The sequence below is a fragment of the Epinephelus lanceolatus genome, chromosome 1 (assembly GCF_041903045.1).
Source record: "Epinephelus lanceolatus isolate andai-2023 chromosome 1, ASM4190304v1, whole genome shotgun sequence".
Taxonomy (NCBI): Eukaryota; Metazoa; Chordata; class Actinopteri; order Perciformes; family Serranidae; genus Epinephelus; species Epinephelus lanceolatus.
Genome location: NC_135734.1, coordinates 10,519,662 through 10,536,426, shown reverse-complemented (window position 1 = coordinate 10,536,426; position 16,765 = coordinate 10,519,662). Strand labels below are relative to the sequence as shown.

Genomic DNA, 16,765 nt, shown 5'->3' with positions numbered 1-16,765 from the left:
GAATATAATTTTGTTATAGATTACTACTTACTATTTTAACCAAAAAAGAAAAGAAAAGAAAATCATGACGGAGATGGATTGGCATTTTGGGGTTCATGTAGCCGTGCCATTTTTAATTTAATGTGAGTTCTTCTTTGAACACAGGTGCAGTTCCAAGGCGATAATCTGATTCATTCACAAGGGTCCCCTCATCCCACAGGCCCCAGTGCAACCACAACCTGCCTGTACTGTCTATATTTACACCCCTGATAGGTGGGTATACTACAAACTTTATGAAAAAGAGGTCGGTGTACCTTGTATTACTGTGTATACCCTCCACTACACCACTGCAAGTACAGCCGCACAGTATACTATATAATTATGCAATAAATGAAAGCTACTACTGTCTACACAAATAACATATGTAGTGCAACATAAATGAGTGACACTTTACTCAGACTTGTTGTGGCTATCAGACAAATGTAATGTATGAAGACATTTCTGTGAGCTGAGTATGCCTGTGAGTCATGTTGTGCTGGACTACGGCAACACCACTTGGACAAGAACTGCAGTACACTGTAATACAAGAACTGGTAGTAATAATCGGTTAATGGCTATTTGTTAAGTTAATATATGATTATGACTACATTTGCTAATGAATATTTTGGACAGCAGCTGCCTGTCATAGGATAGTGCTTTTTAAAAAATATTTTAAATCAATATACTGGGGAGAGGAAAGGGGGGTGTACCCCCAGTGTGTAGCCTCATAATTGCTGCCTTGGTTTAAGCACCCTATTTTTTGGATTTGGGAGACTGTTCATGTTTACAATGTGTTGGGACTGTTTTAGACCATAGTAATTACATATATACATTTTGAAAATGGGTGTACTTCCCCTTTATGAACATTACAGTAAAATGTTGGAAAGAAATGGTATAATGATACAACAGAGGATTAAGAATATATAGTTAAATCCTTAAAATACTACAGAAGAAGTGGTTATTCTGTGGAAATATTAGTCATGTTTCCTGTGATGGTGTATGGTCAGAGGGTGGCGCTCTCTACTAAGAAACAGACTTCTCTGAGAGTGTTCATCAGCAGCTTTCTTCCCAGATGCAGCCATGATAAATGTAATGTCGTTTATAGCTAAATGAGCTGTGCCTCTCAGACCTTGATCAAGGACAAAAAAACGACTTAAAATATTTTCTCTTGAGGTTGAATTAATGTTGCTTTACAATGAGTGTTAACTGGACTGTTGAACTGGCCCGTGATGATTCTCGTCTTCAGGGGCCAAGTGACAGAGATTTTAATTACTGTCATAATGTTTTTGCTCCTCTTGTGACAGTCATGTTGAAGGAAAGGCTGTTTAGGAGTGAGCCAAACTTTTCAACCACAAAAAGAAAAAATATGCCAGGCAGAGATTCTTAATAACTTTGTTGAAATTTAGATGCAGTCATGTCCCCTTTCAAAATATTATGAAGAGCTGGCCCACATGCCAGGGAATATAACCACAGCAAAGTGAGAAAACCTGCACTCTGGTTATCTACACTGTCATTTTTAAAACCATAATACCACCCCCTTGAACAGTTAAAACTCCTCACAGTTGAGATTAAAACATCTTTGATGATTATGTCAAAGCATTTCATTTCTCTGCAGTGGAACAGTTATGATGGACCACAGATCAAAAAGAGAAAGAAAGAAAAAAAACGACAGGAGAATTTTCTGAAATAATAATAAGTTCATTCTGGCTCGCTTGTAATTAGTCAGCTTAGACATTTTAGCTTTTCTGACAGCCCCCTCTCTCCTGTCACACTTTGAGCTAAAACTAATGCATATCATTACATTTCCCCGTAGAAAGGACCTACTAAGTGCTACTGAATTGTACTTGTGACTATGATGTTTCTATGAAGGATCTGCGATGCAATGAACGTTGTTTACCAAAGCAGGTGGATATGACGTCACGGACTTGGGACATCAAAACAACAACATCCAAATCCGCGATTCTTCCTTTTTTTCCTCCTTCTTTGCTCGCCGTGTTAAAATCTAATAACAACATTAAGAGAGGAGCTCGTGCCTTTCTCCGCGAGGCAGACCGGCAGGCAGCGAGTGTGAAACTCCACATTTTGCTCCTTTCTCGACGCCCTCGGTAAGATGATCTCTTTCTCCCTGTAGTGAAGTTACTTAGTTAGTCCCCCCACCTCGCCACCAACAATCAAGGCGGGCGGAGTAAAAAATTTTGTTGGTGTTTACGGTGTGATTTGTTGTCGCAGGCGTTCTCGGTACACAAGCTCTCGCGTGCACGGGGTCGTTATCGCATACTAGCAAATCGGTACCCTCCGCGTGCGCCTGTTAGCTGCTGTAAAGCGTTTTCCATTCTGGTAAGTTTCACTATTATCATGATGTTAACATTAGCTTTGTATCTTGTCTAGATACCTGCTGATGCTGCACTCACACACACACTCACACACACACACGGAGTTTGCCTTCGCTTTTTTGCTACCGTTTTCTACAGTTGTTACAATTAGCGAAATAAAGGAATAAACAAACACCTGTGTTATTAGCATGTGGGCTGGTCGGTAGCGCAGTTTAACGTCTCTGTAACAGGAGTGAGGTTTGTAACTACGACTGTTGTATCCTCTACTTTTTTTTTTGGAAAGTTGGGCTACTAACTTAGTTGAGGCTACTCACGAGACCCCGGGGGGAAGTGCACCTTTGTAGCCACAGTTGGTTGAAAAGTGCTGCTTAGCGATAGCCGTTAACAGTTCATTACACCGCTACCTGTGACGGATACATCCGTAAAAGTTGTTAAGTTTACACGGTGAAAGGGAAGTTTGAGTGCCGTGATTTCTTTGGAGTAAGACCAGGGAGGGAGCCTTTCCCCACGTGTTAGCTGTCCTCCAAAACTCCGAAAGACCGGAGGAAGGCTTTACAACTGCACTAAACTATAGTTATTATAGCTATAATACAGCTTTAGCTAACAGGCAGCGCGACTTTTATTTAGCTGTCCGTCACTGGAGCTGTTAAAGGCTGTTGTTTCTGTGTGGCTGCACACAATACATTTAAAGCGGATATTCACCTCATAGTTCACTTCTGACACACAAAGGGTTTAGAGAATTGTTCTTTAATTATAGCTGTGGCAACTTAAACTTACACCTCGACATTAAAAGTTTTAAAGGCGTTTTATTTACCTGTATGAGGCTCAAAGTTTGAACTAAGTGGTTTTATAAGTCAGACGTGGTGCAGCTTACAGTTGGACATTTATCGTAACTGTAAATAGGCTGAAATTGAATATCACTGTATTATCACTTGTAAAAATAGAGTTTACATTTTGTTAAATTAACAGTAACCTGTTATAACTACAGTATGTACGTGTAAATTAAATGTTATCCTAATGCACTGTCCAAAGGAATGTACTGCAGCAAAAATATTTTGCCCTGCAGAAATACATTCAAAGCAAAGCAATACATATTTAAGATCTATTTCTGTTGAAATGTATATTTTACAACAGGTGTATTACACACTGGTAACCAGTATGCTCATGCATTTTACTGCATGCAGCTTTTAAATATATATATGTACACATTAAAAACATGTCTTGTGTAGTTAATCCATGTTGATTTATTTGCAATTTGGCAAGTCAAAGAGAATTAGTATTCTTGTTGAAAATGATAGCTTTATAAATATAAAAAACAGATTATGTATGACTAGTGAGAGTGAACTGCATACACACTAGAGTGAAATATTACCCTAATATTTTTTACAGTAAGTCTGCAGCTGGCAACAGCAGGACTAAAACCATCTGAAAATTTACAAAAGGGAAACTGCAGCTTTAACAACTATTGCTGGCAGTGCTCCCTCCTTCTTGGTCTTTGGATTAGTCATTGTCTGAGGGGAAAAAAACACTTTTTTGTAGGAGAAGTAAAGTAAACAGCCTCCAACAAGCGAACCTTGACAACCCAGATTAAGGAAAACATTGGAGATCAAACAGTGCTGCTGCTGGGCTGTTGTCATGAGCTGCCTGAGAGAGAGCTGCAGACTATTTGAACAGGCACTGGGGTTTGTGTGCTCACTTATGCAGAAATGGACCTTCGCAAATGCTGACCCAGGTTTTAAAACACAGGATGAACTTTCTTTGCAACTTCTTCTAGGCCTGCCGTTTGACACGGCTGTTACATACAGTCAGCCTGCTGCTGTTTCGGATGGGAACAACCTAACGCCGTCCCCCGCGTCTGCTTCTAGAAACCAGACTGACTGTACTTTCTCTGCTCCATACTAGTACTGAATAAATTGAGTTGGCAGGGGGAAAGTAAAAACGCTTGAAATTTGAGGAAGAGCAGCTGCATGCATTGTAATGACGCAAGATCCTTAACGCACCGATCTGTGATTTTGTATTATTTGGAAAGCCCTTGTTTCTAGTTTGGCCTCTTCAGGCTGGGGCTCAGGCTCTTCTTTGTAGAGAGTTGAGGTTCAACTGGTAAGAAAGTAATCAGTCACTCGTGCATTCAGCGTGAGGACTCCCATCCCTGAGTGGAGCGGCCCTCTCTTTCATCTGACGGCTCAGTATTTGTGAACACACATTGAAATACCCTGTGTTGGGTACGGAGGGGCTGTAAACTGACTGTGCACCCTTGCTTGCAGCTGAATGATAAGGAGAGTTATTTTCGGTCCAGTGTGGGAATAAGGTTCTGCATTTGCTGTATTGTTTCTTTCTGATTTATTTGCTGGCTTCACCCCTCATTTGATTTCAGATACAAGACGCCCTCAAACCAGTTGCTTGAAACACTTTCGCACAAAGCGAGACAAGTGACAGATGCATAAAGGGACTTTTCTGGTAAATGAATTTGTCATGTGATTTTTGCATGTTTGATTCACACAACACAAAAGGGGGAAGAGTACTGGCAATATGAATACGAGTGGTGCAGCGCCCTCATTAGTGCTGTATTACATGAATGGAAGTGATAACAAAGGAAAGCAGAACAATATTTCCAGGGTAAAGGTTAGTGTGTCCCGGCCCCTGTGGCGTGCCCAGGCAGACGGTTCTCAATGCCAGGGAAGGCCATTGGTCAGAGAGTGGACAGCTTCAGGTGTGCTCTGTGCAGCTCCTCAGTCTCTATGGAGACTGCAAAATGCTCTGGACGGCCATTAACTCATGCAGCCATTAATTACTGTCTTCTACTGTCATCTGTCCTTAATAAAGGGAGGGATGCTGACAAAAATGTAAATCGTCTGCATGCAACTACAATCAATTACATTGTATTACAAAATGAATTTACTGCTGGTGTTGTGTCTCAGGAATACGGGGATACAGACTGTGTCCTGTGTGAGAAAATATCTATATTGTCTTCTGTAAAGTTGGTGTATTGAATTAGTTGTTGGTGTGTTGGTTCCAGATAAAAGTAGCTGTGTTTTTTAAATAAATAATGAAGTAAAGTATTGTATATGCACTGAAGTTCGTATTAGGCTAGATGGGTTGCATATCATTTGGCATCTGCTACATCAATAAGTTATATTGCAGTAGTACCTGTAAAAAATTATTTTGCTCAGTCCCTTTCCCCATACAGTGACTTTTCACAATTATGGTATAATTTTTTAGTTTTTGCAAATACTCACTTGAGAATACTGAAGGTAAAAGCTGAGCGTGTTGTCGGTTGACACATCTCGATCAAGATAAAGAAACACTTGGGACAAATAGATGAAAAATCCAATGGAGTTGGCTTTGCACTGCGGTGTGGTTTGCATTGACATTTGACACCATGCATATCATGTTTTTATATCTTTCGCACTCAGACATAGGTGTTCATACGTTAGCCTATTTGAATAAACAAAATAAATCCAACTCGGTCAATTTAGAAAATTATTTAAGTTCAAGCGTTATTTTTTGTTTCTTCTCTAATTTTCTGTTTTTTTTTTGGTTTTTTTTTTAAAAACACTTTATATAGTACCAGATGTTTTAGTTTGGGTACGCAGCAATTCCCTGTTCTCATTTTGAGTGAGTGCAAGAGGCTCTTAGCATGTAACAACTTAAATTCTGAGTTTCTTTAATAACAGAGCACTTGTCTGTTTTGGGAATGATGCAGGTAAGCTACAAACATTTTCATCCAGACATGAGGGGCTCAGCCATATGCTACAAGCTGTGCTCAGCTGCCAGGCGAAACCTCAGCACCTGTTTCTATCAGCTGTCCAGTCTGTGTGTCAGTCTGCGTGTGCTTATGATGTGGCTTCGATGGCCTGGTGGATGACATCATTTCATTTTTAGGGAATTTTCTACCAAGTATGTGTTGACGAAGGTTTCCACTGAGAGGGTGTAGTTATTCTAACATAACCTCATGTGTTGTTTGGTTTATCATGCCAGGGAGACAAACTATAAGTGATTCCTTTCTCTGGCTGAAGCTCCACAGTATTTTCATAAGTTTATGTTTGAACAGCAGCGTATGATTTGCAGCCCGCAGCTCCAAAAGATGCCTCTTGCTTCCATTTGCTGTTCTTACTAAAACTTTACACAGCATAAAGTCATCTAGAGCCTAACAACATTTGATTTTATCTGTCATTACAGTTTTCAATAAGCAGTTTTGCTTTCCTCGCAATTTTGGAGAAGTCAGAAAAAGAGAAAAATAATGTGACTGTTGGTTTTCTGGTGCAGATGATATTGAAATTAAGCTTTCCTAAACTTACATGGTGGTATTCATGTTTGAAAGGTGGCCTCACTGATGTGGAATGTGATATTTACCTAAAATGCGAGTGAGACTTGTGATAGTTTAAGAAACAACATCACTGTAAATTTGCAATTTATAAAGGTTAAACCAATTTTTTTTTCACACAAATGAAGTTATGTGGATTGATATTTTTGTGCTGTCGTTGCCAGAAATCACTTTTCAGGCAAACACTGCGGTTAGATCTGTGATACATTTTGTCTGTTTATGACGGTTAAGGTTCTAGTGGTGGCACGCTGCTCTTTTTCTGTTCAGTTGTGGTGGCTGCTTGTGTTATCTCACAGGTTCCTCTGTTTATGCCAAACTGCTGCTGGAAATATCAAAGTTTTCACATGCACCAAAGTGTTGAGATCTCAAAGGGGAATTACGCCTGTTCAAAATTCATACGTGTTATTCCTATGGTCTAAGACACTGGTTCCCAACCTGAGGGTCCCAACCCCCATTAGGGTCTGCCAAAGCTTCAGAAGGGGTCATGATGCTTTCTTGATTTTAAAAGTTGTAAGAAAACTTTTAAAAATATATATACACTAGGCTTTTATCTCAGCATTTCATTCATTTCTGTTAACAAAACCAAATCAAATAGTTATTTTTAAACTTCAGATTATTATTCAAGATACAGATATTAAAAAAAAAAGTGAACATCTGAACACAAGTTATATTTATAGAACCTTCACTCTTTGCTAAACAGCCTCGTCCTGCGTCAGAAAAGTACACAGCTACAACAACCAAAAAGCTAATAAAAAAAAATAGTAAAGCATCAGGGAGAAGAAAGCACTGAATTTGTCAAAATACCTATTATGTATGTATGATTATTAAAAACAAACGAACAAAAACAGAAATACATAATGCAGACAGAGAATCATAAGATAAGTTGCTACAAATAACAGGAAAACTCCTCTCTGATGCGACATTCACAGGAAATAATTTTCACAAAATTCATCCAAACCTCTCGTTTTACACAAACTTCCTGCAGTTATTGCATTCACTGTTTGGGTTAACTGTGCAGTTTATCAGTTGTTCTGTACTGTTATAAATACGCATTAAGTATTGTGAAATATCCATCAGTTATGTCACTTACTCAGGGGTCACCAGTTCAATGATAGGAATGATGACCCTTAAGGAAAAAGGTTGGGAACCACTGGTTTAATAAAGTAAAAAAATGTTTGTGATGTCTTGAAGTATAAAGTCTGGAACTGCTCCATAGACGGATGGATTTGTAAAGACAGATGACACCAAGAGCACTAGGGCTGTCAAAATTGCTCAAAAATGACGTTCAAATATTCCTTCTAAAAATAACTCAAAGGTTCGAACCATTCGAATTTTTTTTTTTTCGCTCTATGTCCACGAGAGGGCAAACTAATACAAGGAAACATACTTGTATATGTATTAATACAAGGAAACATAACTACTTGTAGGTATTTTTATTTCAACATAAACGTCTTTGAAAACATTTACATACCTACACATTAAAACACATAAAACAGTTATCTATAACATTACGTTATAAACGACTGTGGACCTCTTGCTCGCCCCCCCTCTCTGACCCGTGGCCACACCGCCCGCAGAAGCCCTGCGAATAGCCTCGAAGCGCCGGACCTTGACCAGCTCGTGCCCTGCAGCGATCGTTTCGGTGTCTGGTCAATTTTCTACACGAGCTGCGAGCGAATGTGTTAAGCCGGGTGACGGAGACAACAGCTGGGAGCAGAACCGCTTGTTGACCAGCGTGGAGAAATGCACGTCTGATGCCAGCGCCCACTCGCAAAGAGGACAGCTGCGGTGGTGTTTTTTTTTCTCCACAATCGAATATCAATTTTCACATTCGAAGGTCCATTTTTTTTTTCAAATTTGAATTTAAATTCGAATTTAGAATATTCATTGACAGCCCTAAAGAGCACCCAGGGGAATATTCTCAGTGTAGACCGAATCACCGTGACACTTGCGCTTAAATCAGTTACTTCCTGATTAACAGCTGGAGATTCATTTAAACTGCGGAGAAATTGGCAAACTTGTTTATTTTGTTTGCATTTTCAGCTATAATTGTAACGTTTAAAGATAAATAGTCAGACAATGTGGTTGATCATTTGACGTCTCTGCTGTGCTTATTTTATGTCCTGTGTTGCGCCGCTAGCATCTTTGATAAACCAAATCTACCTGTACGGAAGTTAAACAATGCACTGCTGTGGATGGGGCCGCAGCAAAACATATTTTAGCTACCCAAAAAGAATCAATATCAGTGTAAGTGTACGCTACACTTGAATATTTGCTCTGCTTTAGTTTACACACTAATCAATAGATACCACGGCAGACCGGCAATTCAGTGTTCAGCAAGGTACAATTACTGTTTTTGTCAGCAGAGTCTGGTGGCTTTCATATAACGGCTTCAATTTGCCGTCAGAAAAGGCTGTCTGACGGCGAGGTAATGTTGTGAAAATATTCTAATATAGTGTACACTTAAACTGATATTGATGGTGAGCCTGTTTTAGGTGGCTAACATCTAACTTATTTAGACAATGTTTTCGCTGTGCCATGATTCGAGGATTTTCTACCCAGAAGTTATTGTAAAAAAAACATTGTGATTCGGTCTATATGTATGTATGTTTTCTGTTACTGAGAACATTACAACAGAATAATGCTCATCTGGGTATAAAAATAAAATAATAATTCTGTGGGCCCACAAAATCAGTCTCCCACTTATTGTCTATAAGGCAGCTCTGGATTTATGACATCACAAGATTGTGACTTACTTCCCTGGTTTCTGGCCTTGAGAGAGAATAGCTCATGTTCACAAATACTGATTGAATTTTCCGGTGCCATGGAAATAACATATTAGAATTCTTAATTCAGGTGGTGTTCCCCTTAAAGACCTGTCCAAAACAGGATGTGTGGGGCTGCAAATTAAAAGCTTTCCTAATCGGGCTAAATCATTATGTTAGATCAGTGTGAGAATGAGAGTAGCAGAGCCCAAATTGACTCATATGAAAATGTCACAGACTATCACTTTAACCCTGTTAACTCTAGTAGGCAGCGTAATGTAGAATAAGGTTACAGGAGCACATCTTTAAGGGCCTCATGCTTGACTTCTTGGCTGTGTTTTCCGTTGGCAGTCCCAGCCTAATAAGAAACATAACATGGCAGGGCCTGCTCTTCCATCATCATTGCCGGGTGGAAAGTTGGTGTGCTTTGATCATGTCTTTTGGGCGCATCACTCCGGCTTAGCCTGCTGCTCGCTATGTGATAAGCCATCAGAGTACTCAGATCTAAGCCGGCAGCTCCGTGGGCTTGAGGAGAGACAGGAGAGAGTAATGGAGATGAGGAGAGAGCAGCAATGCAAATTTTGTTGACAGACTGTTGCTGCAGCTGTTCTCTTTGCCTTTGAATTCAACAATGTTACTGTCCCTCTCCACTCGTCTGTGAAGAAAAGGCCATGTTTCATTTTTAAGTCCTTTTTTAGTGGAACCACACTGTTCCTGTAGTGTATGTTGCCCTCTTGGCAATTAAAACACCTTTAATTAGATGCTTGTATTAATTGCCTCAAAAACACATGTGATTCAATTATTTTACAAAGTGTTACGTTCAGATGTAACCGCGCTTGACTGATACAAGTTCACTTTGAAGTTGAATGCTCTGTTTTTACGCTGCTTTCTTCAGTCTGTACATAAAACATCATTTTTGGACCCCCCATTATGAAAGGGTGCTCCTAATTGACGGGTTGTTGCTTGTTTATTTGATATATATTTACCAGCTGGGTGGTAATTGGGAAGCAGTAATTACCCAAGATGCAGTGCAGCGCTTCAGCAGAGGTGCTACCACACTGATGAGTCTGGATCACAGATGAAAGTATGCAGGTTACTATTATCATCCTTGCAGACTGTTTAAATACTTGACAGTGGAGAGCAGAGATGGCTAATTGGGCCCCGTGTCCCTTATACAGTCTCATTGTTTACTGTTATGATGTACAGTGTGAGATCAGAAGCACTGTACTTTTATCTTTGTGCCTTTTTTTCTCATGTACAATTGTTACCAGTATACCTGAGTGGTTAATAGCACAATAAAAGGCCAGTGTATGTAAGGGCCTCGTGGATTTGGAGTCCCCCCTGATGATGTAGTTCCTTCACTGATAATGGCCTTGTTAACTGAGATTCATTACCTCTTCATTCAGAGTCCCCTGGATATTGAGGGAGAGTGTTCTCAAACTACTTGCTTTGCCACGGTGAAGTCATACTGATGTGGTTTTGCGAGCTATTCATGGAAGGTGGTGACGGTATCTTCCCCGACTCCTGATGATTCAGTTGACCTGAGTCTGGGGTGGTGGGGGTGGTATTTGACTTTGTTTGCTACTCAATTCCACTTTCACACCAACTCTCGCTTTCTCTCACAGACACTCTCTCTCTCTCTCGCTCTCCAATTCCCTCAAACATACAAAGATGCACACCTTGTTTGTGCGCAGGCTGCTGCTGTTTGATAGCCCGCTCTCCCAGTAGATCTTCAGACATTGTTGTTGTTTGCCTGTATTGGTTGGAGTGTGTGACTTGCATTTGCCCGGGCTCCTTGGAGGGAGTTTGTTTTTGTTCTCAGTGTTGTAAACAGGGTGGGGCTCCATTCCCAAACCACTCAGTTGGAGATGGTTATTTTCACAGGAGTTATTTTTTTGTTTATCATCTCGGTCAATAGATTAGCCTGAGATGGATAGTGCAGATAGTGTGGCTAACCATTTGCTGCATGTGCTGACTTGATAAACACTTTGTCATTGTTGTTTTTGTGATTAAAAGAAGCTCTTAAGTTGATAGATCTAACTCTGTTAGGGTTGGGTGATAGTTCAGTAGTATCATTCATATCTTTCCATATGATTATACTAAATGCCAAAATTCTAATTTTACTGCAGACTGGACGGAGAATCTTCCCCTTATTTTAGTTATTTTCAAAAGGAAAACTTTTTACTCATACTCCTATTAACAAAATGGTTTTAAGTTTAAAATTTATAGTAGTAAGATGTTTGTTCAACCAAAAATAACCCTTCTATTTTCATTCCTTTGAGGGTCATTCTTATACAATAATATAAATTGAGTATTACTGTAATTCCATGAAACTGCGATATTTTCTGAGACCGTAATTGTAATGTGAAAGTCTCATACAGTTGCAACCCTAAGATATATATATATATATATATATATATATATATATATATGTATATGTATGTAATAGAGATTATTATCACCATCAATGGTAACCATTGGTTCTTTCAAGTTTAAAGGCAGATTTTTTCTCCTTAGTGACAGTTGAAGAAACCACAGGGTTAATTGTGGTTAGAACTTTTTTGTTGTTGCCAGGCTGTGACAAATACTTGCCAAACAGTGAAACACCTCACAAATCTGAGGTAGATTCAAAACAATTGTAATCAGAATGATTATTAATAAATTAAACAACAAATAGACAAATAACACTCAACTTAATTCTGGTCAGTAGTATGTGAAAGTGTTTTAGCTGTCAACGTAAACAAAATAAAGAGAAAAAAAAATATTGCACAGTATGCAGTTTGTGCCTTTTTGCAATCAAAACAAAAATAAAAGACTGAATTTGATGGCATCATGAAATTTCATTCATGGTTGATGATGATGTTTATCTGACATGACTCAGGCAGAAATCATGTTAACAAACAAGGAAATATATTTAAGTTTCATTAATGTTACGTTTAGTCACATTTGTTGATGCTATGTCATATTATTCTAATAAAAAAGCCTCAAGTCAGTGACGTTAACTTGCTAACTTACAGTTAGCATTAGACAAGTAGCTAAACAGCTACTCTAGCTAACGTTATGTGGAGAATTCAATCTTGGTGCAGCCCAGTGCTGTTTTCAGTGGTCAAAACAAACATACTAAAGAAAACTTCATGAGTGTGTTGATTGTTGCAACCTCATGATGTTAGCTACTGTACAAATTAGCGCAGAGCAGAGACAGGCTTTGAGGCCAATTTTACATAGTGGCTAAACTGTGGAATTACAACTTCTGGTACCTTCACATGATGCTATTGGACCCAGAAAGTCTTTTTCCATAGACTTACATTGAGAAAGAGATGTCTGTACATTTTTATGAGCCTCACAGCACCTGTGCAATGACTGGTTTCACTATCAGAATTTGATCCATTCGGTATGATAACACTTTGAAAGTCTAGAAGAGCTGCAAGATTAAATCATTTTATCCCCATTCAAGTTAGCGCAGCGTAAAACTGTAAGTTAGCCGCTTCGCAGGCAAAGTTTTTAGTGTGCTTGCTCTGTGGGCCCAACAATGTGGAAGGTCCGGATGATTTTATACCCAGGAAGTCGACCCTTTTTGGCTCCATGCACCACCTAGCAACTTAGATAGAAATGAATGGAGCCCAGCCTCCAACACTGTGGTGCTCCAGTTCTCTTTATACATCCATGACTGGCTTTGTGACTGGTGTCGTCTTATTCTTCTACTACTTCCTTTTCTTCTTTAACTTCTTCTTCTGTTTAATAGTGGGTACTAATTTAAGGTACATTAGCGCCCCCCTCTACAGGCGTGTGGTTAGTTTGATTATATCAAACATTTATCAAATATTTGGTACGTTTCTAACAAGGAAAACTGTATAGAGAAAATTATCATTATCATTTTATTTATATGCCCAATGTAAGGGTTCTCATTTTTAAACAAATAACAAGTAATGTGTCATCCTGCAAAGATACATTTTTCAATTACAGAATGTTGTTTCTAATAAAACTCTTCCGCAGTCACAACGTTAACTTTTTTGTTGTTTGAGATTTTAGATTTAGATTTTTTTAATACTTCTTCAAATATTGTAACATATAAAAAATAAAGTAGTGATGATCACAATATTTATTTTGTCCATTATCAACACCCCAGTGTTTATACAATACAATACAACAATACAATGTAATTTTTTAACTTTGCTTTTAGGTGGGGCATCGGTGGCTTAGTGGTAGAGCAGGTGCCCCATGTACAAGGCTGTTGACACAGCGGCCCAGGTTCAACTCCAGTTTGTGGCCCTTTGCTGCATGTCATTCCCTCTCTCTCTCCCCCTTTCATGCTCGTCCTGTCCTATCAAATAAAAAGGCTAAAAATGCCCCAAAAAATAACTTTAAAAAAAAACAACAACAACTTTGCTTTTAGACATTGTGAGATGATAGTGCCCCTTGCTCCCATGTATAACTCTAATCACAGTAAAAACATTTGGTACTCTCAGTAAACTCACTCAGCTCATAGCATTATTTTCTGACTTTGTTAAAAAGTGTTTTTGCCAGATGAAAAGAATGAGGTTGTCCTCAGATGTGGAAATATCAGAAGCAAATTCAATATTGAGATTTCAGTTAAAGGCCAAAAGGTCATAATGAATTAGAGTCCCAACCCAGTTTCCAAAACAACATTTTTGTTTATTATAGCCAGTTGGCTGAACACACCCCTGGCTAGGAATGACTATGGCTAGGGATTGTCCTTTTCTAGCCCACTAGTTCTGGCCAATATCTGGATTTATGCAGACGTGCAGCATGTTCAGTATTTGAGGCTCCTGTTTATCAAGTGAGTGTAAAGGTGAGATCCACACAGAGATCCTTGTCATGTGATACATCTGTGGCTTTCACTGAGCGGCTCTGCATTAGATGCTGCGGCTGTGTGTAAAGTACCTTTTAGATGATGGAAGGCTGCAGTGGCTGATCTTGCAAAGGTCTCACCAAAATCACGCAGCAGCAAGCACAGCAGTCCGTTGTGTGACGTGCAGCAGGCGGCAAGTTTGAAATGGACAGCGGCTGGAATTTGGAAAATCTGTTCTTTGTGAGTGGGAAACTCATCCTGCTGTGCTGCTGCTGCAAAGACTGTCAGGGTCTCATTGCACTAAATGCAGAGGCGAGACGCAGCTGTATAAGGTTCATACAACCATTTAAATCCAGTTCTCACTCCTTATATGAGTTCTAAATATGCTTATGTCTTTCTGTACATTACAAGACTGTCACTACAACATGCAGTTGTCAATCTCAGACAAGAGCAGTATGGGTGATGCAGTTTACTCAACCATATATTTTATAGGGGAAAAAACACCAAACTTCAGTGAAATGAAAGGTTATGAATCCATCATAACTGCACCATTTATCAAATCAAAATCATGTCGTCGATTAATCTCAAATGCAGTTTGAATGATTATAGGAGATGCTTCAGCAGCAGTTTGTGTAATAGCCTGGTGCTGGTAGTATTCCCCTGTTTCCTAAGACAAATGTGCTTTACCTCTGTACAGTAGCATGCACACGCACACTGGTAGCCAAGTGACACAACAGGGCACGTACGTAGCTCTCGTGTAAAGACGTTATCTGTGAAAAACAAACTGAGTGTTCTCAGTGTTGAGAAAAACTGTAGACAACAGCAAAAAGTTGGTGTTGTACAGGATGGACCTTTTGGAGTTCAGAGTTTTGTATAAGAGCACAAACACATAACAGGGTGTCTGCAGGTCCTTAAAAAGTCTTAAAATGTCTCAAATTCAACTGTATAAATATTAGGCCTTAAGAATTTGTGTTGTCTTAATTGCCACAAATATTTGAGCTAATGTCATTTAACCATTTTTTAAATTTCTTTTTGCCGAATGAGTCAAGCTCTCCTGTACAAAAAGTACACATTTCTGATGTTACAAATTTTTAAACTCACCACTGAACCTAATACTTAACCTTATTTTTGCACTTACCTGTTGGCTAACTCACTGTAATTACCATAGTCCTACATAAAACCTACCTCTGCATGAAACAACATACTACTTACCTTTATACTTATCTGCAATGTTTGGATAAGAAAAAGGTTGTTTGTCCAAAAAGTCTTAATATTGGTTAAAAATTATTTTAAAAAGCAGTAAATGTAAGTGTCTGATACCTGCAGACACCCTAACATAAGCTCCTGAATAACTATTTCATAAACCAGCGTTTGCAGAGGACCTGAATGGGTCAATGCCAACTTAGCCCCATGACCCTGACGTTCGAGTGAATGCACATTTATATTAGGAATGCAATTTTTGTTAAATGTTTTCGTGGCTTGCAAGACATTTATCTAAGTGACTACCTGTCTAGTCTGAGAAGAGACAAAGAGAAAGACTGAGAGAGAACCAGAGAAAGAGTGTATGAGTGGGTGAGTGAGAGAGAGAATCTGAACTGGAACTGAAACTTTATTTGTTACTTAATTTGTTCCAGGCACTATAGTGAAAAGCATGAGAAAAGATCTAATCCTGTACATTAGCAGTGATGTGAATAGACCTTCAGTTGCAGATCTGAGTCTTGTAAACGGTGATGACGAACGGTTGTACCAGAGATTCATTTGTGACAGGAGTAGTTTACGAATTGGTCAAACGTGTTAAACCACATCAGATATGTTGGGTTGTGTACAAAAGGGACATAGATTTGTTTCACATTATTGTTTTATTTATATTTAGTATGTATTTCCGTTTTCAATGAGTGAAACTGACAAGTGACATCAAAGTGCCTTCATGCAGTCGTGCTTCAGAGTTACTTTCCTCTCAGCTCGCTGCTGTTAACCATTTACTATTTACTGTTTACAGCCTTTTGCTGGGAATGCACTGCACCTGTTGTAAACACTGTGAATATGGTGCGGCTTAAGCAATCAGCTGTTCCCAGGTATTGGCTATTTTTCTAAAAGCCTTTTTATGTTGTGTATGTGGAGTGCATGATGTACGAGCTTTTAATGTGTTGACCAATCAATTCCCCGTGCTGAAAACAACTCACAGTTGTGAAATGAGTAAATCAATCTTTTCATATCCTGCTACAGAGAGGATTTGGGCCAGGATTTTGAGTGCATTTCTGTGTACTTCATACACAATTGTATGCAGTGATTGAAGGGCTAATTCAAAGAATTTTAATCACTCCGACCAACCCTCTTGCAGTGTCATCTTTTTTGCAAATTCCCCATAAAATGAATAGATGAGCAGTCTCTTTATAGAGCATAATGGCTACATTAGAATATGAGATGGATAGCAGATGAAAACTCTGTATCCTTCATGTACTCTTTCTCTTTCACTCAGTCACTCTGATCTCTTCTATCAATAGCGGCCCTGTGT

At 39.1% G+C, this 16,765-nt stretch overlaps 1 protein-coding gene across 8 annotated transcripts in view; it reads left to right on the top strand.

Moving 5' to 3' along the window:
- The first annotated feature begins 1,846 nt into the window (after positions 1-1,846).
- foxp1b (forkhead box P1b) overlaps positions 1,847-16,765 on the top strand; it is a 185,460-nt gene continuing 170,541 nt past the window's right edge. For 5 of the 8 annotated variants that reach the window (XM_078173619.1, XM_033627320.2, XM_078173716.1 and 2 more), the window contains exon 1: positions 2,159-2,355. The gene's annotated coding sequence lies outside the window, so the exon portion shown is untranslated. Of the gene's footprint in view, positions 2,124-2,158; positions 2,356-16,765 lie in introns of those variants that run through there. The other 3 variants (XM_078173654.1, XM_078173570.1, XM_078173541.1) reach the window with 2 other exon arrangements.